Source organism: Ranitomeya variabilis, chromosome 1 (genome assembly GCF_051348905.1).
Source record: "Ranitomeya variabilis isolate aRanVar5 chromosome 1, aRanVar5.hap1, whole genome shotgun sequence".
Taxonomy (NCBI): Eukaryota; Metazoa; Chordata; class Amphibia; order Anura; family Dendrobatidae; genus Ranitomeya; species Ranitomeya variabilis.
This window is the reverse complement of record NC_135232.1, coordinates 418,133,524-418,156,870: the sequence shown is the minus strand read 5'-3', so window position 1 is coordinate 418,156,870 and position 23,347 is coordinate 418,133,524. Positions and strand designations below refer to the sequence as shown.

At 46.8% G+C, this 23,347-nt stretch overlaps 1 protein-coding gene across 2 annotated transcripts in view; it reads left to right on the top strand.

Annotated features, from left to right (window-relative positions):
• Positions 1-1,483: 1,483 nt before the first annotated feature.
• ZDHHC21 (zDHHC palmitoyltransferase 21) overlaps positions 1,484-23,347 on the top strand; it is a 78,536-nt gene continuing 56,672 nt past the window's right edge. For both annotated transcript variants that reach the window (XR_013212291.1, XM_077249239.1), the window contains exon 1: positions 1,484-1,921. The gene's annotated coding sequence lies outside the window, so the exon portion shown is untranslated. The remainder of the gene's footprint in view (positions 1,922-23,347) is intronic.

Below are 23,347 nucleotides of genomic sequence, written 5' to 3'. Positions count from 1 at the left end.
CGGTTGCGCTGTTATGATGACTGTCGGTTGTGCTCTGTTATGACGACTGTCGGTTGCGCTCTGTTATGAGGACTGTCGGTTGCGCTGTTATGATGACTGTCGGTTGTGCTCTGTTATGACAACTGTCGGTTGCGCTCTGTTATGAGGACTGTCGGTTGCGCTGTTATGATGACTGTCGGTTGTGCTCTGTTATGACGACTGTCGGTTGCGCTCTGTTATGAGGACTGTCGGTTGCGCAGTTGTTATGATGACTGTCGGTTGTGCTCTGTTATGACGACTGTCGGTTGCGCTCTGTTATGAGGACTGTCGGTTGCGCTGTTATGATGACTGTCGGTTGTGCTCTGTTATGACGACTGTCGGTTGCGCTCTGTTATGAGGACTGTCGGTTGCGCAGTTGTTATGATGACTGTCGGTTGTGCTCTGTTATGACGACTGTCGGTTGCGCTCTGTTATGACGACTGTCGGTTGCGCTCTGTTATGAGGACTGTTGGTGGCGCTCTGTTATGATGACTGTCGGTTGCGCTCTGTTATGACGACTGTCGGTTGCGCTCTGTTATGAGGACTGTCGGTTGCGCTGTTATGATGACTGTCGGTTGTGCTCTGTTATGAGGACTGTCGGTTGCGCTCTGTTATGAGGACTGTTGGTGGCGCTCTGTTATGACGACTGTCGGTTGCGCAGTTGTTATGATGACTGTCGGTTGCGCTCTGTTATGATGACTGTCGGTTGCGCTGTTATGATGACTGTCGGTTGTGCTCTGTTATGACGACTGTCGGTTGCGCAGTTGTTATGATGACTGTCGGTTGCGCTCTGTTATGATGACTGTCGGTTGCGCTCTGTTATGATGACTGTCGGTTGTGCTCTGTTATGATGACTGTCGGTTGCGCTCTGTTATGAGGACTGTCGGTTGCGCTGTTATGATGACTGTCGGTTGTGCTCTGTTATGACGACTGTCGGTTGCGCAGTTGTTATGAGGACTGTCGGTTGCGCTCTGTTATGATGACTGTCGGTTGCGCTCTGTTATGAGGACTGTCGGTTGCGCTCTGTTATGAGGACTGTCGGTTGCGCTCTGTTATGATGACTGTCGGTTGCGCTCTGTTATGATGACTGTCGGTTGTGCTCTGTTATGATGACTGTCGGTTGCGCTCTGTTATGACGACTGTCGGTTGCGCAGTTGTTATGAGGACTGTCGGTGGCGCTCTTACATCTCTCCCCGTGAAGCTCCGCCCACTTCTCACAATGTCACAGCTGCAGACGAGCGGTGACAGATGGGATAAGTGACATTTTGGTGACACTGAACAATCAGCAATGTGTGCAATTATTTACATTACAAAAAGTGACAATAAAAATGTAAGTTTTACAAATCAGGAAAAAAAAGAATTTTGCCCAAATCCATAAAATATAAAACTGTGTAAAAAAATCTTCCTGCTGTCTGACATGTGATGTCGGCGCCATTAACACCTTGAGAAATTCCATAAAAAGCCTAATAGCCAGAAGAGCGGACTAGGATGGCTCTGCATGAGGAGCTCCAGGTATCAGCTCCTATAGACGCCTCAGTGCTGAGCTGTGTAGCATTATCCGATGTAGTCTCTTCACTACTGAGCCGCCGAGAACGGAGGGGCTATGGAGGTCCTCCCAAAATACACGCAACCGCTCAGACTGTGTGTGGCGGCGTCCAGTCAGGGTGACAGTCTCCATAGTGAAGCGTGCGTCCTGAGTCCTGGAGCAGGAAGAGGAAGCCATGCTGCCTGGCCCTGCGTTGTTGTGGTCGGTGTGGGGCGGTGCACGCTGTGTGCAGCAGGAACAGGAAGCTGAGGGCGGAAGAACATACCGAGCAGCCGAGCCGGTGACTGCAGGCGGGAGCGTACAGCGGGCAGATGTGAGGCAGCCGATACACGGGGTCTCCTGGTCCCTGCTGGCTGGGTGAGTGTGCACTGTGGAGACGTGTGGGACAGCTCTGCAGGGAGGCTGCCATACTTTGCCTTGGCTTTACTCCCTGCATCGTGTAGGGCAGCTGAAGGGCTCAGGTAGCAGTGTCTTCACCCTGTATTGGTCTATTGCCCACATCCCCACACTGACTATATACAGTGGGCAACTAAAGTGTAGAGTGCAGCTCCTTGTGTAAGGTCAGTGGGTAAATGTGTCTACCTCTCTTACACTGGTGTGGCCCAAATGTGAGCTGAGGTAAAACATTGCCAGAAGCTAAGGGAGACCGTGGTTTCTTCTGTCTAGCCTCTGACACGTCCATACACAGGCACTAATGCCCTCACCCTTCCGCCAGTATACACAGGCACTAATGCCCGGCCCCTCACCCTTCCGCCAGTATACACAGGCACTAATGCCCTCACCCTTCCACCAGTATACACAGGCACTAATGCCCTCACCCTTCCCCCAGTATACACAGGCACTAATGCCCTCACCCTTCCCCCCAGTATACACAGGCACTAATGCCCTCACCCTTCCACCAGTATCACAGGCCCTAATGCCCTCACCCTTCCCCCCAGTATACACAGGCACTAATGCCCTCACCCTTCCCCCCAGTATACACAGGCACTAATGCCCTCACCCTTCCACCAGTATACACAGGCACTAATGCCCTCACCCTTCCACCAGTATGTACAGCCGTGTGTGTGTCTTATCACTCCTGTCCGCCATACTTCCTTGAGGCGGGACGGGAACCTTAGTTGACGTGTTCTAGTACTGAATTCCATTTCTCAGCTCTCGAAATGCACACCTTATGGTTGGAGAATTGGCAGCATTACTGGTCAGGATGTGACTTTCCTCACCAGGTGAGGCACACTTCCATTTATAACGGGTCGTTCCTGTCAGGCTGGGTTTACAGGAGCGTATTTCACACACTGACCACAATGCCATAGACATGAGGGTGTGAGTTTGGATCGGGATACCGTCCGCGAGACGAAGGTTGCGACCCATATACAGACCGTCAACTCACTCTTTTGAACCTGGCCTACAACTATTTCTGTAACGAGGCATGTATTACGCAGATGACTTTTGCCCATGTCGCCTTTTTAGTGGCACGTCCTTGTAATTCAGTAAAAATGTACAGTGACTCTCCATATGTTTGATTCTACAATGACGGAAAGCATGTGAAGCCTGTCAGACCAGCTCTTGCTGAAACAATGTATACCGTACAAATATACGCAGGTCGGAGCCCAAGCACTCTTGTTACCAAGCTACATGTACGTGAAAGGAAAGTGTGACATTTGATACATTGCTGAAGAGGGCAAGTATGTGTTATATAATCAGAATTAAGCTTTGTTAATAGTGCATCAGCTTCTGCTATAAGCCACAACACAGTAGCGGATCTGTTGCAAGACCGATAACCGCTCCACAGGATGGACTTCATTGTCAACCTCCCTACCAATTTCTGGTTTTGATGAGAAAAAAGGAGCTGTATGCACCCCCATTTTATCCCATCCAAATGCGGTCTATAATTTGTGACATCTAGTCGCAGGTACATTATTATTCTACTTAAAAGGACTGTCCCTTAGTGACCTGCCCAGTTTAAGACCTGCAATTACAAGCACTACAGGAAACGATGTGTCCTTGCCTAGGAGACTGACCACCGATGATAAGCTGTATGGGTATCTGGTAACTTAGGCAACAAGAAATGGACAATAAAAATCCTTCCATTGTAGACACCGGTGAGGATTTTTAACCCCTTAACGACTGCCGATACGCCTTTTAACGGCGGCAGTTAAGGGTACTTAAACCACAGCGCCGTTAATTTGAAAAAGTGAATAGCGCCCCCCAGAGTCGGATTTTTTCTGGGGTCTCGGTTACCGGGGGTAGCCGAGACCCCAGAGAACATGATTCGGGTTTTTTTTACCGACCCCCCGGGTTGCGATCGCCGGTAATTAACCGTTTACCGGCGGTTGCAAAAAAAACCAAAAACAAAAAAAAAAAACCCGCGATTTCCCATTTAATTTTTCTGTCCTCCGATTTGATCGCACATCAGAGGACAGAGAAATGGGGTCCCGATCGCTCCCGATACTCACCTGTCTCCCCTGGTGCTCCTCGTGGCTCCCGATGGGCGCCACCATCTTGTTCCGGCCCAAAAATGGCGGCCGGCACCCGGGACATCTTTGGGGTCTCAGCTGCTGGGGGTAGCCGAGACCCCAAAGAACATGATTGGGGTCGGTTTTTACCGACCCCTGTTTTGCGATCGCCGGTAATTTTTAACTGTTTACCGCAAAAAAAAAAAAAGCGATGTGTAATTCTCTGTCCTCTGATGTGATCGCACATCAGAGGACAGAGAAATAGGGGGATTCGGGGACCCTGTTATACTTACCAATTTCCCTGGGTCCTCCTGTGTCCCCTCCTGCTCGCTGGCTTCTTCATCCAGGAAGAAAAAGGCGGGCACATGCGCAGTCCGCCCGCCATGATCTGCCGGCCGGCAGCTAGAGGAGTTGGGGCTAAAATTAGGGTTAGGGTTGGGGCTAAATTTAGGGTTGGGGTTTAATTTAGGGTTAGAGTTGGGGTTAAAGTTAGGGTTGGGGCTAAATGTAGGGCTAGGGTTGGGGCTAAAGTTAGGGCTAGGGTTGCGGTTAAAGTTAGGGTTAGAGTTAGGGTTAGGGTTTGGATTAGGGTTGGCATTAGGGTTACGTTTGGGATTAGGGTTAAGGTTAGGGTTGGGGTTAGGGGTGTATTGGGATTAGGGTTAGGTTTGAGGTTAGGGTTGTGATTAGGATTAGGGGTGTGTTGGATTTAGGGTTCTGATTAGGGTTATGGTTAGGGTTGGGATTAGGGTTGCTATTGTCGTTAGGGTTGTGATTAGGATTATGGATCGGGTTGGGATTAGGGTTAGAGGTGTGTTGGGGTTAGGGTTGGAGTTAAAATTGGGGGGTTTCCACTGTTTAGGTACATCAGGGGGTCTCTAAACGCCACAGCTAATTTTGCTCCCTCCCTTCAAATGGTGCTCCCTCCCTTCTGAGCTCTGCCGTGCGTCCAAACAGTGGTTTACCCCCGCATATGGGGCATCAGCGTACTTGGGATAAATTGGACAACAACTTTTGGGGTCCAATTTCTCCTGTTACCCTTGTGAAAGTAAAAATTTGGGGGTGAAAAGACCATTTTTGTGGAAAAAATATGATTTTTTTTATTTTCATGGCTCTACATTATAAACTTCTGTGAAGCAGTTGGGGGTTCATAGTGCTCACCACACATCTAGATAAGCTCTTTGGGTGGTCTAGTTTCCAAAATGGGGTCACTTGTGGGGGGTTTCTACTGTTTAGGTACATCAGGAGCTCTGCAAATGCAACATGACGCCCGCAGACCATCCCATCAAAGTCTGCATTCCAAGCGGCGCTTCTTCCCTTCCGAGCCCCGATGAGTGCCCAAACATTGCCCCCCCCCCCCACATATGGGGTATCAGCGTACTCAGGACAAACTGGTCAACAGATTTTTTGGTCCAATGTCTCCTGTTACCCTGGAGAAAGTAAAAAATTGCAGGCTAAAAAATCATTTTTGAGGGAAAAAAAAGGATTTTTTATTTTCACGGCTCTACTTTATACATTTCTGTGAAGCACTTGGGGGTATAAAGTGCTCACCACACATCTAGATAAGTTCCTTAAGGGGTCTAGTTTCCAAAATGGGGTCACTTGTGGGGGGTTTCTACTGTTTAGGCACATCAGGGGCTCTCCAAACGCAACATGGTGTCCGATCTCAATTCCAGCCAATTCTACATTGAAAAAGTAAAACGGCACTCCTTCTCTTCCAAGCTCTGCGGTGCGCCCAAACAGTGGTTTACCCCCACATATGGGGTATCTGCGTATTCAGGAGAAATTGCACAAGAAAATTTATGGTTAAATTTCTGTTTTTACACTGGTGAAAATAAAAAAAAAAATGGTTCTGAAGTAAAATGTTTGCAAAAAAAAAGTTAAATGTTCATTTTCTCCTTCCACATTGTTTCAGTTCTTGTGAAGCACGTAAAGGGTTAATACACTTCTTGAATGTGGTTTTGAGCACCTTGAGGGGTGCAGTTTTTAGAATGGTGTCACACTTGGGTATTTTCTATCATATAGACCCCTCAAAATGACTTCAAATGTGATGTGGTCACTAAAAAAAAAAAAAACGGTGTTGTAAAAATGAGAAATTGCTGGTCAACTTTTAACCCTTGTAACTCCCTAACAAAACCAAAAAAAAATTTGTTTCCAAAATTGTGCTGATGTAAAGTAGACATGTGGAAAATGTTATTTATTAATTTTTTTTTGTGACATATCTTTCTGATTTGAGGGCATAAAAATACAAAGTTTGAAAATTGCAAAATTTTAAAATTTTTTGCCATATTTCCATTTTTTCATAAATAATCGCAAGTAATATCGAAGAAATGTTACCACTAACATGAAGTACAATATGTCACGATAAAACAGACTCAGAAGCAGCAGGATCCGTTAAAGCGTTCCAGAGTTATAAAGTGACAGTGGTCAGAATTCTAAAAATTGGCTCGGTCATTAAATGCCAAATTGGCTCTGTCACTAAGGGGTTAATAACATGAGTTTCTTTGTTTTGGTTCTTTACATTCTCTTTCTGTTTTAACTATTTATGATACTGTGAAAAACACTTTCACACATTCAAAACATCTGCCAGAAATGTAGGTCACTTATCAGGTGCGGCCAACGGTATACTCACAGATGCTGGCTGTGTTACACTGGTATCTGTCTTTAAGGGAAGTCTGTCGGCTAGCTTGAATCAGACATTGGCTGTATGATCTCAGCCAGGTATGCTTGACTCTGAAACGCTACAGCACTTTAAAACCCTCCGAGACCAAGCTGCATGGGTAACAAGTAGAGATGAGCCACCTCCCTAGTGTTCGGGTTCGGTTCGTCGAACAGGGAGATGTTTGCCGAACTGTTCGACGAACAGCGTCGAACCCCCATTGAAACCAATGGCAGGCAAACACAAACACATACAAACACATGGAAAACACATAGAAAACACCTTAAAAGGTGTCCAAAAGCTGACAAACTGCTCAGAAGACACAACAAACACATGGAAAAGTCACAACTACACATAGTCATGCGAAAAGAAAAGAGGTGGAGGAGTAAAAGGAGGAGGAGACACAGATATAGGCATGTCATGCCCTTCTAAAGTTAAGAAAGGCTGGAGTAAAAATCTAAACTCACTCTACCAACACCCAGACGTCTTGACAAAAAAAAAAAAGAAATATCTTTAGGTAGAATGGCGGCAGGTCCATTCAGAACACTTTCCTTAGAAGATGTTGTGGTACCCCCGTTGGGAGTTGTGCCAAAAAATGAACCCAATACATTCAGACAAATCCACCATTTGTCATATCCAAGGGGCAAGTCAGTAAACGACAACATCAACGCGGAACCAAGTACAGTACTATGTACTGTACCTCCTTTGACGAGGCAATCAGGTGGGTCAAGAAGTTGGGAAGGGGCACCCTAATGGCCAAAACAGACATTGAGGTGGCGTTCCGGTTACTACCTGTGCCTCCGAATACTGTCCTCCCATTGGGCTGCTTCTGTGAAGGAGCATACTACATAGATCGCTGTTTGCCCATGGGGTGCTCCATATCCTGCTCACTATTTGAGGCGTTTAGTTGCTTCCTCGAATGTGTCGTCATGGATGTTTGTAAGGCGGCACATATTATCCATTACCTCAACGACTTATGCCTGGGCCCAAAAGATTCGCCACAGTGTGATAACACGCGGTAGTCCACCTGTGAGAAGGAGAGAGCTGGAGGGAGGATGGACACCCCAGAGCCGAGGGGTTAGATTGAGAAAGAAATAAGGCGGTGTAGCTTGCTTCATGGGTGGGGTACTCTGCTGAGTAGCAGAAATTGCTACTAGGCCCAAAAGGATTTCCTTGGCCAAATGCCATTAAAAAATAGTAGTTAGGTAAACAGGCGGTGTAGCTTGCTTCATAGGTGGGGTACTCTGCTGAGTAGCACAAAATGCTATTAGGTACAAAACGATTTCCTGGGCTAGATCTGTTAAAAATTAGTAATTAGATCAACAGGCGATGTAGCTTGCTTCATGGGTGGGTTACGCTGCTGAGTAGTACTAAATTCTACTAGGCCCAAAAGGATTTCCTGGGCTAGATGCCGTTACAAAATAGTAGTTAGGTAAACAGGCGGTGTAGCTTGCTTCATGGGTGGGGTACGCTGCTGAGTTGCACCAAATTCTACTAGGCCCAAAAGGATTTCCTGGGCTAGATGCCATTACAAAATAGTAGTTAGGTAAACAGGCGGTGTAGCTTGCTTCATGGGTGGGGTACGCTGCTGAGTAGCACTAAATTCTACTAGGCCCAAAAGGATTTCCTGGGCTAGATGCTGTTACAAAATAGTAGTTAGGTAAACAGGCGGTGTAGCTTGCTTCATGGGTGAAGTACGCTGCAGAGTAGCGCCAAATTCTACTAGGCCCCAAAGGATTTCCTGGGCCAGATGCTGTTAAAAATAGTACTTAGGTAAACAGGCGGTGGGTAGCTGGGCTACTCTGCTGACTAGCAGACACTGAAGCTTTGGAGCAGACCTCTGAATCCCAGGCCATAGTATGAGTAAACAACTCCTTCTTGACCTTGGCGATATGATCCCTTCCGCATACGACTCCTCCTGTTCCTCCTCCTCCTCTTGTTCCACCACCACCTGACTCCGAACACTGTGTAAGGTGTGCTCCAGCATGTAAATCACCGGAATGGTCATGCTGATAATAGCATCGTCAGCACTAAACATCTTCGTTGCTATTTCAAAACTGTGCAGAAGGGTGCATAGGTCCCTGATCTGAGACCACTCCTGCAGCGTGATTTTCCCCACCTCTTGATCTCGGCCCAGGCTATACGTCATAACGTATTTCACCAGGGCTCGTCGGTGCTGCAACATGTGCAGAGTTGAATTCCACCGTGTGGGCACATCGCATTTCAGCCGGTGAACTGGCAGGCCCAATGACTTCTGTAGAGATGCAAGTCGTCGAGCTGCGGGATGCGAACGGCGGAAGTGAGCACACAGCGACCGTGCCCTCTGCAGAACCCCATCTAGTCCGGGATGGTGGGTTCAAAATGTGAGCCATACAAGGCACGTGTGTGACATTGCCCCGGCGAAGGGCCGCACCCAGGTTTGCAGCATTGTCGCACACGGCCTTCCCTGGCTGCAGGTTGAGTGGAGACAACCATTGATGGAACTCGGTCTCCAGAGCTGACCACAACTCCTCAGCTGTGTGACTCACATTTCCCAGACATTTCAATGTAAACACTGCCTGATGCCGTTGAGCCCTGGTGACAGCATAGTGAGGAGGTGTGCAGGATTCCTTCTGCGCAGTTACAACGCGGGTGGCATTACCAGACAGGCTTTGGGTGCAGGTGGAGGACCGAGAGGAGGTTGAGGAGGCAGAAGCAGTGGAGGAACTTCTAGATACAGAGGATCGACGAGCAACTCGTGGGGACGGCAAGACTTGGACAGCAGCCCCTTCTCCTGATGTCGCCATAGTTACCCAGTGCCCAGTCACCGACATGTAACGCCCCTGTCCATGTCTACTCGTCCAAGTGTCTGTGGTGAAATGCACCCTGTCACACACACAGTTTCTCAAAAAAGCGGTGATGTTGTGTGCGACATGCTGGTGTAGCGCAGGCACAGCTTTCTTTGAGAAGTAGTGGCGACTGGGCATCTGGTACTGGGGCACTGCGACGGACATAAGGTCTTGAAAATCCTCTGTGTCCACCAGGCGGAAAGGCAGCATTTCTGTAGCCAACAGCTTGCAGATGGAGAAATTCAACCTCTTAGCTTTTTCATGGCTAGGAGGAAATGGTCTTTTACTTGTCCACATCTGAGGGACTGAGGGCTGGCTGCCGTGCTTAGACGGAGTTGAGTAGGGTGTCCCCGGCAAACTGCTGGTCTGTGAGGAAGGTGCCGGCGGAGATGTTATGTTGCCTTGATCAAAATGTGGTGTCGATGTCGGAGAGCGCTGAACACCAGCAGGTGTTTCCACTTGCAAATGTCCTGACGACCTGCCAATCACACTGGCTGTTGCGGGTAAAGAGGTGGAAGGTCTGCTTCCAAAACCATGTGCGACTGCTGTCCCCACAGTCAGGATGAAGAGGACGCGGATGCACTTGATGGGGCAGACGGTGGTTGACCCGGCCCACTAGGCCGCATTGTGGCACAGTGAGCTTCCCACTGCAACTTATGCCTCATCCATGTGACGGTTCATGTATGAAGTACTCAAGATAGTGATTTTTTGGCCTCTACTGAGATTTTGTTGACAAATCTTACAGACAACATGAGTTGGGTCATCCTTTGCGATGTCAAAAAATGCCCAGGCTATGCAAGGCTTAGAGCCCGTGCGACCTGAAGAGCCACCACGACTTCTGGTCTGAGGCACAATTGGGGTTGAGGATGCAGTTGCTGACGTGCTTCCAGTACTCGGTCTCTGTCCAGGAAGGCGCACCGTTACCTCATCGTCAGACTCGTCACTAGCATCCTCCTCTGCTGACCTCATGGACTGGCGGACTAGGGGTTGACAGTAAGTGGGGTCTACAACCTCGTCATCATCATCCTGTGTGTTCTCACACCCGTCGTCCTCAGAGCCAACCTCTTCCTGCCCCGACCGAAAAGTCAAGTTTTCGTTCCAATCAGGTATCTCAGTCTCATCATCTTCCTCATTGTCTCCACCAACAGGAGTTACAGTTTGGGAACGAGGGTCTACATTATGCTCAGAACCTTCTTCATCTGGGCCTGGATCCGACTCACAAAGATTCTGGGCATCAGTGCAGATAATTTCCTCGTCTGGATTCACAGAAGCTCTGGAGCAGACCTCTGATTCCCAGGCTATAGTATGCGTAAACAGCTCTACAGACTCACCATGTGTGCTACCCCATGCTCAGACGGGCAGCTGGAGACTTGGGAGCTGTGAGGAAGCAAGTGCGATTGGGGTGACAACTCTGAGGACTGGAGTAGTTGTGATGTTGAAGTTGACATGGAGGAGAGCCCACTTGAACGAGCACTTGATATCCGTTCAAGCACCTGCTGTTTTTGTGCCTCATCTGGAATTTTTGGCGATGCTTGTAGCGATGGTCGTAAGAAAGTGATCATATCAGATTGTCCACGAAAAGAAGTAGACATCTTACTTTGGCTGGAAGATGGTCCTTCTTCTGCAGATGTTACTGTTGCTTTACCACCTACCCCACGGACACAACCTTTTTTTCCCTTTCCAACACGCCTATTCCCCTTTCCACCAGCAGCAGGCCTTTTGCCACTCATTTTAGTGCTTAATTGGCAACTCTGTATCTGAAGTTGTTGGCACAACAACCGATGGATGAAAACCGAGCAGAACTGAGTGGCCAAACTGTGGTACTAGGCCCAAAACTATCAACTGGATTAGATGCAGTGAAAATAGAGATACACAGGCGGTATAGTTTGTTTCACAGGCGGGCTACTCTGCTGACGTGCAGACAATGCTACTAGGCCCAAAACTATCAACTGGATTAGATGCAGTGAAAATAGATACACAGGCGGTATAGTTTGTTTCACAGGCGGGCTACTCTGCTGACGTGCAGACACTGCTACTAAACCCAAAACCCCAAAACGATTTACTGGGTTAGATGCCGTAAAAATTGAGATACACAGGCGGTGTAGCTAGCTTCACAGGCGGGCTACTCAGATGACTATCAGACAATGCTACTAGCCCAAAGGGATTGGCTGAGCTAGATTACACCAAATGCTGTGACTAACACTTGCACAGCACTGGCTCAGACCTGCCTGGCAAACAGTGCTATGAACTGCTGTAACCTACCCTGAAAAGTTATGATATTACAACTAGTCCCAACTCCTGACTCCCTAAACCTATCTCTCAGAAAATTCGCTGGCAAAAAAAGACTCTTTGACTGTATAGCGCCCACAGCAGCAGCGGTGCCGTCTAACACTAAGCTGCAGCAGTGAGGAAATGGTGATGACAGGGCAAATGGCTGGTTCTCATTGGGCAAGGAGTGACATACACAGCCAATGACACATGCCCTTGCTTGTCTGCATCACATGCACATTGCTGTGTGTGTGCGCACTGCTGATAGGCTGAGAGACTGCACCGCCCCTCTGTAAATGCGGGAAAGAAAAAAAAAATGGAGATCGGCGTTATTTCAGCACAGATATTTTCCCCGCCCACTATACACTGAAACAGTCTATTAACAATGATAAACAGCTCGAATTTGAAATTGGCGAACAGTTCGACTCGAACACCGCTCATCTCTAGTAACAAGTTGGACAGGCAGGTTGCCCGGAGGCTTCTCACTGCTCATTCCAGTGGAGTGCCACATCTTTCCCTATTCATGCACTTAGGGGAAAGAGACCTGTCACTCAAAGGCAGCGGGTGGGGATAAGCCACCGGGGAATTCGCTTGTCCAATGCTAAGTTCCCATCACTGTTAACCCCTTAAAAGCTGTCATTCTCTGGCAGTGGCATTTAAGGTGCACATGCCAACCTCCACTCACCCCCCCCCCACACCTTTCCTGCGATTATACTAGCACTAGACAATGTGAGGGTCATAGTACAGGTGATGACGGGGTTGTATGCAGTATTGGCAAAAGAATTCTATTCACTATGTCCCTGATTCACCATGACTGACGTTCAAATCTGTCTTGATGAGGGAGCGTGCTGGAGTCAAATGTTTCTGATTCATAAAGGGGTGCACGCCTCTTCATGAATCTTTAGCATATGATGAGTAGTGTGCGCCTTCTTGTGCTGGGGCAGAGATCTTCCGTCAGTTAAATTTCTGCTGTAGGGAAAGACACAGCTTGTCATGAATTGGGCCTTTTTCACACATCAGTGGTATGTGTGATGACAGGTTTCACACGTACTGGAGACACGTACACACATGTCACATGTGCACATGTCAGTGTGTTTCCAGGGACCGTGGGTCCGTGTGCTCCACATGTAGACACGTCCCATTTTTTACCGTCAGCACGGACTGCAAAACGTCCCGCACATGGAGAACACACATGGATGTCCTCCGTGTAACACACATCGGCAAAGAAGTTCTACAGTAAGAACTGTTCCTCAGTAGCTGGTGCTGAAGCTGGCTCTCATCATTCTCCCCTGTTCTGCCAGTGATCGGCGCTAGCAGAGGAGAGTTATAATAAAGTCCGAACGCTGACAGCAGATGGGGGCTTTTGGGACTCTTACTCCCATCATCCGACACCTGCTGCTGCTGATAACAGTGACAGCAGGAGCGGATGATCGAGGTATTCCACATCCACCACCTGCTATCTTATGAAATAAATGAATGAAAAACCCGACGTGGGTTCCCCCCTATTTTCTTGAACCAACCAGACAAAACTCACAGCTGGGGGCTGCAACCCTCAGGGTATGTTCCCATGGTCAGGAATGGCTCAGTATTTGCTCAGGATTTGACTCAGGTGAAATCTGCACCAAATCTGCATCTGAGGTCACTAGCAGGTCACCTGCATTTTAATGCATTTTTTACAAGCGTTTTTAAGGGTGCGTGTCCACGAGCCGGATTGTCAGCGCTTTGGACGGAGCGGAATACCTGCTCTGCCCAAAGCGCCGCCCCCTTCTGTACGTACGGTGATTCCGGATGTGTTCATTGAACACATCCGGCATCGACGCACCCTATGCATAGGACTGTGCTATTTAGCTTGCGGCAACGGAGCATCGCCGCAAGGTAAACAGACATGCTGCATTTTAAAAAGACGTGCCACATGTCCGTAAACGCAAGGGCCGCCGGATGCGTGTTCGCACGCATAGTTTAGACGGAATTTCATAAAATCCCCTCCACTATGCTGTAACATCTGGATGCTGTGGCTGTACGCAGCATTCAATCCGCAGTTAATAAGGATATAATACGGCTAGTGAATACCATACCCTAATGCGTTTTTTACATGCATTTTTTATGCGTTTTTTCCACATGCGTTTTTTTGTCACTTGAAATAAAGCTAACTGAAAGTTGGCTTCTGGGAAGGAAAAAAAGTGATTTCCTGTCTATAGATATATTGGTGTATGTTCCCGCGGTCAGTAAATTCTGTGGGTTGGACGCTGCGTACATCTGCAGCATCCAACCCACAGCATCCAGATGTTACAGCATAGTGGATGGGATTTCAAGCAGGGCTGTGGAGTCGGAGTCGTGGAGTCGGAGTTAGTTTTGGTCGGAGTCGGTAGAAATGTACTGACTCCGACTCCAGCTTTAAAAAAAAGTATTAATATTTCACAATTGAACTTTCATCTGAATTTTATAAATGTTACCCAAATATATATGTTCTATCAAACTATGAACAACAGTGATAAGCAGTTCTGCTGGAGATAGAGATATTTTTTACTTCTTGTGTGTCACTGTTCTCCACTGCCCTTATCTAATCTTATACTTGGTTAACCTCATGCTGCCCCAACCCCCCTACTTACAATGTATGAAACTGAAAGTGAAAATGTGTTGCAAATTCTTAGTAGTAAAGCTCCTCCTCTAGACTAGATGTCTAGATGCCGCCGTGATCTCCATCTGTGCACGCGTGGAATCCCGCTGCCATTTTCCTGAAGCCCCGGGCAGCAGAGCGCTCCATCTGCGCACGCGCGGCCACAGAAAGATGGCTGCGCCCACCGGTAAACGGCTGAATAGCGCAGATCGCGCTCTTTTTCATCTCCTGGGCAGTGGATATTCTCTGTTGGACATGCGCACACCACTACGCCACCAACGGAATGATGAGCCTGATCTGGGGGAGAAACAGCGCTGTCACCACGCCCATAGGACCAGACCAGCGTGAGTGACAGCAGAAAACGGCGACTTTACAAAGGTATTTCAGCAGCATAGGTGGGTAATAAACGCACACAAAAGACACTAATGTAACGCCCAGCTCTGCCCCTATTTAACGCTATTTTTAGCTCATCTTCAAAAAACAGGGTGACAGGTTCCCTTTAATGATTCAGCGCTTGGTTGAACTGAAAACCTTTCTTGTAGACATGGCTAACCCTCAACTGACGCTAAATGAAAGTCAGTGGAATCAGGTGACTGAGCTGGAAAAATTGCTAGAGCACCCATTTACAGTGACTAAAAAATTACAAGCAGAGGACTTAACTCCAGGTATTTTCTTAAAGGAGTGGAAGAACCTGATGTTTCGCCTGTCCCAAAGAGGAGGGTTAATTGCAAGTGGCATTGCTACATCAATGAAACGGAGAGAGGAGCTACTATTACAAAATAACATTTTTTTGGCAGCTGTTTATGTAGACCCAATGCATCGGATTCTTCTAGATGATCAACAGCTCACTAAAGGAAAATAAGCTCTGTTTGAAAAAGCAGTAAGGATGAAAGGGTTGCAGAACAGTCAGGAGGAACAAGAAGAATTTGGTCGTCCTGCCACATCTTCACCCTCATCAACTGATGAAGAATTTAATTTATAAAAATATTTGGATCACAAGGACCGTGCAAAGCGTTCCCACATAGAAGAAGTCATCCCCATCAAAGAACACAGCCAGTACATTTCAGCAGAATTTTTCATGTGCACTAAAAGAAATTGAGAAATTTGACCGTTCATCAAAAATAACAGTGCAACAAGCGATTCCTCTGTATCCTGACATTGTCAGAGATGTTGCCCAAGTGGTTACTGCTTTGCCACCAACCTAAGTTGGTGTAGAGAGGTTGTTCTCTGCTCTCAAAATAATTACCGTAGATCAGATTTGAGGGCATCCATGAAGGAGGATCTGACAGAGGCAATACTTTTTCTGAGAACAAATTTATAGATTTCGTCTTATTAACTGCATAACAGTGTTTATTGTATATCTACTTACAAGAGTTTAATAAAGTTCATAAAAGTTATTTGCTATGTTCTAATTGTATTCTAATAAATATAGTTTTTGCTCTAAGTGGTGTGATTACTTATATGATGGTGAGAAACTGAATAAGCACGATGTTAATATTTTACAACAGTAAATTTATTGTTACGAATTGGCCATTTATGAAGGAGTCGGAACCTGATAAAATCCAGGAGTTGGAGTTGCAACTGTGGCTTACCGACTCCACAGCCCTGATTTCAAGAAATCTCATGCCCACTATGGGTGCACGGATGCCCGCAGTTCACCCGCAGAGACAGACATGCGGTGCGTCTTTCCAGACTGCAGCATGTCAATTTATGTAATGGAGATGCTCAGTCTCCGCTGGGTAAATGACATTTTCATTAGATGCGGTAAAACCGCATTATCTTCCTAATCACATGGGTATTAAGTGTGGGAATGCAGCTTACTATGCATGTAAACTAATTTACATTATGGTGAATCTTGTGACACAGGAAGTGGAGGCCCACTCTTTAATAAATAATATATATTTAATTATATTTTTATAGTGCTTTGGAACAAAGCACTATATTGTAATCCGAACGTGGTTAACTTCTTATTATTATTAGGCTTTTTTCCGCAATTGATGCGGCCCGAACCGCTGCACGCACAGATTCCAGTGAGGCGTCATTTTTAAGCCAGCGTCCACGAGAGGTGTGCTAGTTTTTTTAAAAATCGCATTTAAAAAAAAAAAATTTCCCATAGGAAATAATGGCGAACTTTCCATTACCCCCAACTTGACCTTCCAAAGATGGCAGCTATGCAAATGTACGGTGTCCATTTTAGGACATGATCATTTATCAAAGTCAAACATCAGAATAAAGTGACTGACACCCTCTCGTCCCGTGTGTGAAAAGTAAGTGCACCCCTGTTCCCGTGGGTGAAAAGTAAGTGCGCCCCCTCCCCCCAAATCGGACCCCCGAGTGGCCCCGCCCCCCAAATCGGACCCCCGAGGGGCCCCGCCCCCCCAAATCGGACCCAGAGGGGCCCCGCCCCCCAAATCCTCAACCCTGAGGGGCTACAACTACCAAACCAGCGCCTGAGGGGCACCCAAGTGTGAAAGTCTTGCAGGGGCAGCCCGGGCACCATTCCAAAGCACTATCTGTAGTTCCTTCAGGAAATACCCATCTAGTTTAAAATGGCGTTGGGTCCCCCTATATTTGTTAACCAGCCAGAGGAAAGCAGACTACTGGGACTGGTATTTCAGGCTGGTAAGGATCCAATATCCATGAACCCTACCAGCCTGATAATACCAGGCCGCAGCAGTCTTCTTACTTTGGATGGTTAGCAAAAATAGTGGGATCCCCTCCAAAAAAAACAGCGTGGGGTCCCCCTATATTTGTTAAACCGCCAAGAAAAAGCAGACAGCTGCAGCCCGGTATTCTCAGGCTGGCGAGGCCCATAGATTTTGGCCCTCACCAGCCTAAAAATAGCAGCCCGCAGCCTCCCCACAATTGGCACATCAAAAGATGCACAAATTGTGGCACTTTACCCAGCTCTTCCCACTTGCCCTGTAGCGGTGGCAAGCAGGGTAATATTTGTGGGGTTGATGTCACCTTTGTATTGTCTGGTGACATCAAGCTTATGGCTTAGTAAAGGAGAGACATATAAGACATCTATATACATTACTAATCCTATAGTTACATGGTAAATAACGACACACACGGCCAGAATAAAGTCCTTTAATTGAAATAATGACACAGACTCCTTAAATATTCAAAATTAAACCATACTTACGGCCTCGCCTAATTTCCTGAAGCCCTCGATCTCCTGTTAAAATAAAGTAAAATAAAAAAGCAACAATATACCATACCTGTCCGCAGAGAAGGTAATCCATAATGTCCCACGACGGGTCCAGCTCTGTTACATCTGGATGTCTTTGGCTGAACAGTGGCATTATGCCACCATCCAGCCTGACATCCAGACACCGTTGAGATTGTAGATGACCACCGGAGATAACTCAGTCTCGGTGGTCACCTGCCCGACAGTTCTCACGATCAGCTGACTGTGAGAACTTGGCAAGTGACCGGAGATAACCCCGGTGGTCACGTGAACGCCAGTTCTCGCAGTTAGCTAAGCTCATCGCGAGAACTGCAGTGGATGCGAAGTTCCTGCTGTCACAAGGTAAGACATTATTTAAATTGGTTCACATGCGTAGTAAGCCGTGTTTTCGCACTTAATACGCATGTGACTATAAAGATAATGCGGTTTTACCTCATGTAATGAGTCTATGGGTAATTTACGCTGTGGAGACTGAGCGTCTCCCCAACATAAAATGACATGCTGCGGTCTGGAAAGACGCGCTGCATGTTCGTTTACACAGTGATGCCACTGGCGTCTCTGAACGCATAGTGGAGATGGGATTTCTTGAAATCCCATCCACTATGCTGTAACATCTAGCTGCTGCGGATGTACGCAGCGTCCAACCCGCAGCATATACTGACCGTGGGAGCATACACTCAGCGTCAGCAAGGTTGGTTATCAAGAATAGAGGGGTCCCCATGCAGTTTTTTAAATGATCTAAATAAATAATTAAAAACTGCGTGGGGTCCCCCATTTTTGACAACCATTGATATAGGCCCCCACAAAATAACAGCAGCCCGCAGCTGCCCAATAAAGGCACATCTATTAGATGCGCCTATTCTGGCGCTTTGCCCGGCTCTTCCCACTTGCCCTGTAGTGGTGGTAAGTGGGGTCATATTTGTGGGGTTGAGGTCACCTGTGTATTGTCAGGTGACAGCAAGACCACGGCTTAATAATGGATAGGTGTCTATAAGACACCTATAAAATACTAGTGCTATAGGTGTATGTTAATGACACATCCAGAATAAAATCCTTTATTTGAAAAAATTGCACAGACTCCTTCAATATTCTAAATAAACCCCTTTACCCCCAAGGGTAAACATATCATTCATTCCCTGAACTGAACTATCCTGCATGTCTATTGCTCCATTCCCTGACAGCAAGCGGCTTGGATGGTAAACATATCATTCATTCCCTGAACTGAACTATCCTGCTTGTCTATTGCTCCATTCCCTGACAGCAAGCGGCTTGGATGGTAAACATATCATTCATTCCCTGAACTGAACTATCCTGCATGTCTATTGCTCCATTCCCTGACAGCAAGCGGCTTGGATGGTAAACATATCATTCATTCCCTGAACTGAACTATCCTGCATGTCTATTGCTCCATTCCCTGACAGCAAGCGGCTTGGATGGTAAACATATCATTCATTCCCTGAACTGAACTATCCTGCATGTCTATTGCTCCATTCCCTGACAGCAAGCGGTTTGGATGGTATCTGATTCATTCTATCTTCGGCAATGAATCCTGCATATAGCTATATATGTTAGTCATCTTATTATGCATTTGTTTGTGTTTATAGATATTTAACTCACTTTTGCTTGTCCCTATGTAGAGAGATCACATAACTTTTTCCAAGGGGTTTATGATCCATGCAGACCTGGACATTTGTTTATCTGATCACTACATTTATTGTGTCCTGCTGTCTCAACTGAGTTAGATTGATTGGTAACAAGAGGGGGAGTATTCGGCAGTTATAACATGGCAGTTAGACAGGGCAGGAGACAGGTAAGACAATCTAAACCTAATCCCTATTCACTTGAAACAGAACAAATACACACCATATGTATCTGTATAATCTATATCCTGGCTGCTGCATTCACTCACCGCCCTTGCATAAACTCTTTAAACTCCATCCATATCGGCCCCTCTGTTCTTGCCTCTCCTATGTATAGCACTCATGCTCTGTTCACATTGCTTAACAGCGCAGATCCATTCAGTCCCACCATCCAACACAAAAGACGCTCTCACAAATCACTTAACCATCTGCTCAATCTTTCTATCCTCCTTCTCCTAGTCGCTGGAGACATCTCTCCAAACCCCGGCCCCCCATGTTATAGCCAGTCAAACCTCCCAACTGCTACACCCAGAAACCCCTCTAACCTTATTAATATTCCATGCATGCCTTCTGTCTCTTTCAATTGTGCTCTTTGGAATTCTCGCTCTGTGTGTAATAAACTCTCCTTCACCCATGATTACTTCCTTTCTAAGGCTCTTAATCTCCTGGCTCTTACTGAAACCTGGATCCAGCAGTCAGACACAACCGCTGCTGCTGCTCTCTCCTATGGTGGACTACACTTTTCTCATACCCCAAGATCAGACAACAGAGCAGGTGGAGGCCTTGGGCTGCTCCTTTCACCCAAATGTACCTTCCAAGTTATCCCCCAAGTACCCTCACTTGTATTCCCTTCTTTTGAGGTCCATGCTGTCAGACTCTACGTCCCCTTCTCCATGCGAGTGGCGGTGGTGTATCGTCCTCCTGGCCCCTCTCATCAGTTCCTGGATCACTTTGCCACCTGGCTTCCACACTTTCTCTCCTGTGACACCCCCACCCTTATCATGGGTGATTTCAACATCCCCATTGCTTCTCCCCTTTCCCCGTCTGCTTCTCACCTTTTATCTCTAACCTCCTCTTTCGGCCTCGCAGCATACTAACTCTCCAACGCATGAAGATGGAAACTCCCTTGACTTGGTCTTCTCCCGACTTTGCTCAGTGGATGATTTCACAAACACCCCTCTCCCGCTCTCTGACCACAACCTTCTTTCATTCTCTATCAAGAACTGCCATCCCGCTCAGGTCACCCCCACTTTCCACACTTATAGAAACATACAGGCCATTAACACCCAGAAACTTATGAAGAACTTGCAGTCCTCATTGGCCCCAATCTCCTCCATCTCATGTCCTGATTCTGCTCTGAACCATTACAATGAAACCCTGCTAAGTGCCCTGGATGAAGCTGCTCCTCCTATACATAGAGCAACTCGACACAGACGGCGACAACCGTGGCACACGCTGCAAACATGCTTCCTGCAGCGATGCTCCAGGTGCGCCGAACATCTGTGGAGAAAATCTAATCTACCCGAAGATTTCATCCATTATAAGTTCATGCTAAAAACATACAACTCTGCCCTTCACCTCTCCAAACAAACCTATTTCAACACCCTCATCACCTCACTGTCCAATAACCCTAAACGTCTCTTCGACACTTTCCAGTCCCTACTCAACCCAAGAGAGCAGGCCCCAACCACAGATCTCCGCGCTGACGATCTGGCCAATTACTTCAAAGAAAAAATTGACCACATTCGACAGGAAATCATCTCCCAATCTCTTCATACCAGGCACTGTCCTCCCTCCCCCACTGCATCTAGTTCACTCTCTGACTTTGAACCAGTTACTGAAGAAGAAGTAAGCAGGCTCCTTGCATCTTCTCGCCCGACCACTTGCACCAGTGACCCCATTCCGTCACATCTCCTCCAGTCCCTTTCCCCGGCTGTCACCTCTCACATAACAAAAATATTCAACCTTTCCCTCACTTCTGGTATTTTTCCCTCCTCATTTAAGCATGCCATCATACATCCATTACGTAAAAAACCCTCCCTCGACCAAAACTGTGCCGCTAATTATAGACCTGTCTCTAATCTTCCCTTCATCTCTAAACTCCTGGAATGCCTGGTCCACTCCCGTCTTACCCGCTATCTCTCAGATAACTCTCTTCTCGACCCTCTTCAATCTGGCTTCCGCTCTTTACACTCTACTGAAACTGCCCTCACTAAAGTCTCTAATGACCTACTAACAGCTAAATCTAATGTTCACTACTCCATGTTAATTCTATTGGATCTTTCCGCAGTATTCGACACTGTGGATCATCAGCTCCTCCTCACTATGCTCCACTCCATCGGCATCAAGGACACCGTTCTCTCTTGGTTCTCCTATCTCTCTGACCGATCCTTCACTGTATGTTTTGCTGGTTCCTCCTCCTCTCACCTTCCCCTTACTGTTGGGGTTCCTCAAGGATCAGTCCTAGGCCCCCTCCTCTTCTCTTTGTATACTGCCCCTATTGGACAAACAATCAGTAGATTTGGGTTCCAGTACCATCTCTATGCTGATGACACCCAATTATACACCTCTTCTCCTGCTTTCACTCCGACCTTCTTAGAAAACACCAGTGATTGTCTTACCGCTGTCTCTAACATCATGTCCTCCCTCTATCTGAAACTGAACCTGTCAAAAACTGAACTCCTCGTGTTCGCTCCCTCTACTAACCTACCTTTGCCTGACATTGCCATCTCCGTGTGCGGTTCAATCATTACTCCAAAGCAACATGCCCGCTGCCTTGGGGTCATCCTTGATTCCGAGCTTTCATTCACCCCCCACATCCGATCACTGGCTCGCTCTTCTTATCTGCATCTCAAAAACATTTCTAGAATTCGCCCTTTTCTTACTTTCGACTCTGCAAAAACTCTTACTGTTTCTCTTATTCATTCCCGTCTGGACTATTGTAACTCTCTACTAATCGGCCTCCCTCTTACCAAACTCTCCCCGCTCCAATCTGTCCTGAATGCTGCTGCCAGGATCATATTCCTCACCAACCGTTACACCGATGCCTCTACCTTGTGCCAGTCATTACACTGGCTACCCATCCACTCCAGAATCCAGTACAAAACTACTACCCTCATCCACAAAGCACTCCATGGCTCAGCACCACCCTACATCTCCTCTCTGGTCTCAGTCTACCACCCTACCCGTGCCCTCCGCTCCGCTAATGACCTCAGGTTAGCATCCTCAATAATCAGAACCTCCCACTCCCGTCTCCAAGACTTTACACGTGCTGCGCCGATTCTTTGGAATGCACTACCCAGGTTAATACGATTAATCCCCAATCCCCACAGTTTTAAGCGTGCCCTAAAAACGCATTTGTTCAGACTGGCCTACCGCCTCAAGGCATTAACCTAACTATCCCTGTGTGGCCTATTAAAAATAGAAAAAACAAAACACATAATCAGGTTCCTTGCATCGTGTTCTCATACACTTTATGCAGTTAATAGCCCTCTGTGTCTGTACTGCTACATACTTAGGCTGTTAACTGGTTCATGCAGCTTTACATGAACACCCGAGCCTTACACTATGGCTGGTCCAAATAACTAAAGCAATTGTTACCATCCACCTCTCGTGTCTCCCCTTTTCCTCATAGTTTGTAAGATTTGCGAGCAGGGCCCTCATTCCTCCTGGTATCTATTTTGAACTGTGATTTCTGTTATGCTGTAATGTCTATTGTCTGTACAAGTCCCCTCTATAAGTTGTAAAGCGCTGCGGAATATGTTGGCGCTATATAAATAAAAATTATTATTATTATTATAAGGGTGGTTTGCATGTTAATGACCGGGCCAATTTTTACAATTCTGACCACTGTCCCTTTATGAGGTAATAAATCTGGAACGCTTCCATGGATCCTGGTGGTTCTGACATTGTTTTCTTGTGACATATTGTACTTAATGATAGTGGTAAAATTTCTTTGATATGACTTGCATTTATTTGTGAAAAGAATAGAAATTTTGCGAAAATTTTGCAATTTTCCAACTTTGAATTTTCATGCCCTTAAATCACACAGATAAATCCCACAAAATACTTAATAAGTGACATTTCCCTTATGTCTATTTTACATCAGCACAATTTTGGAACAAA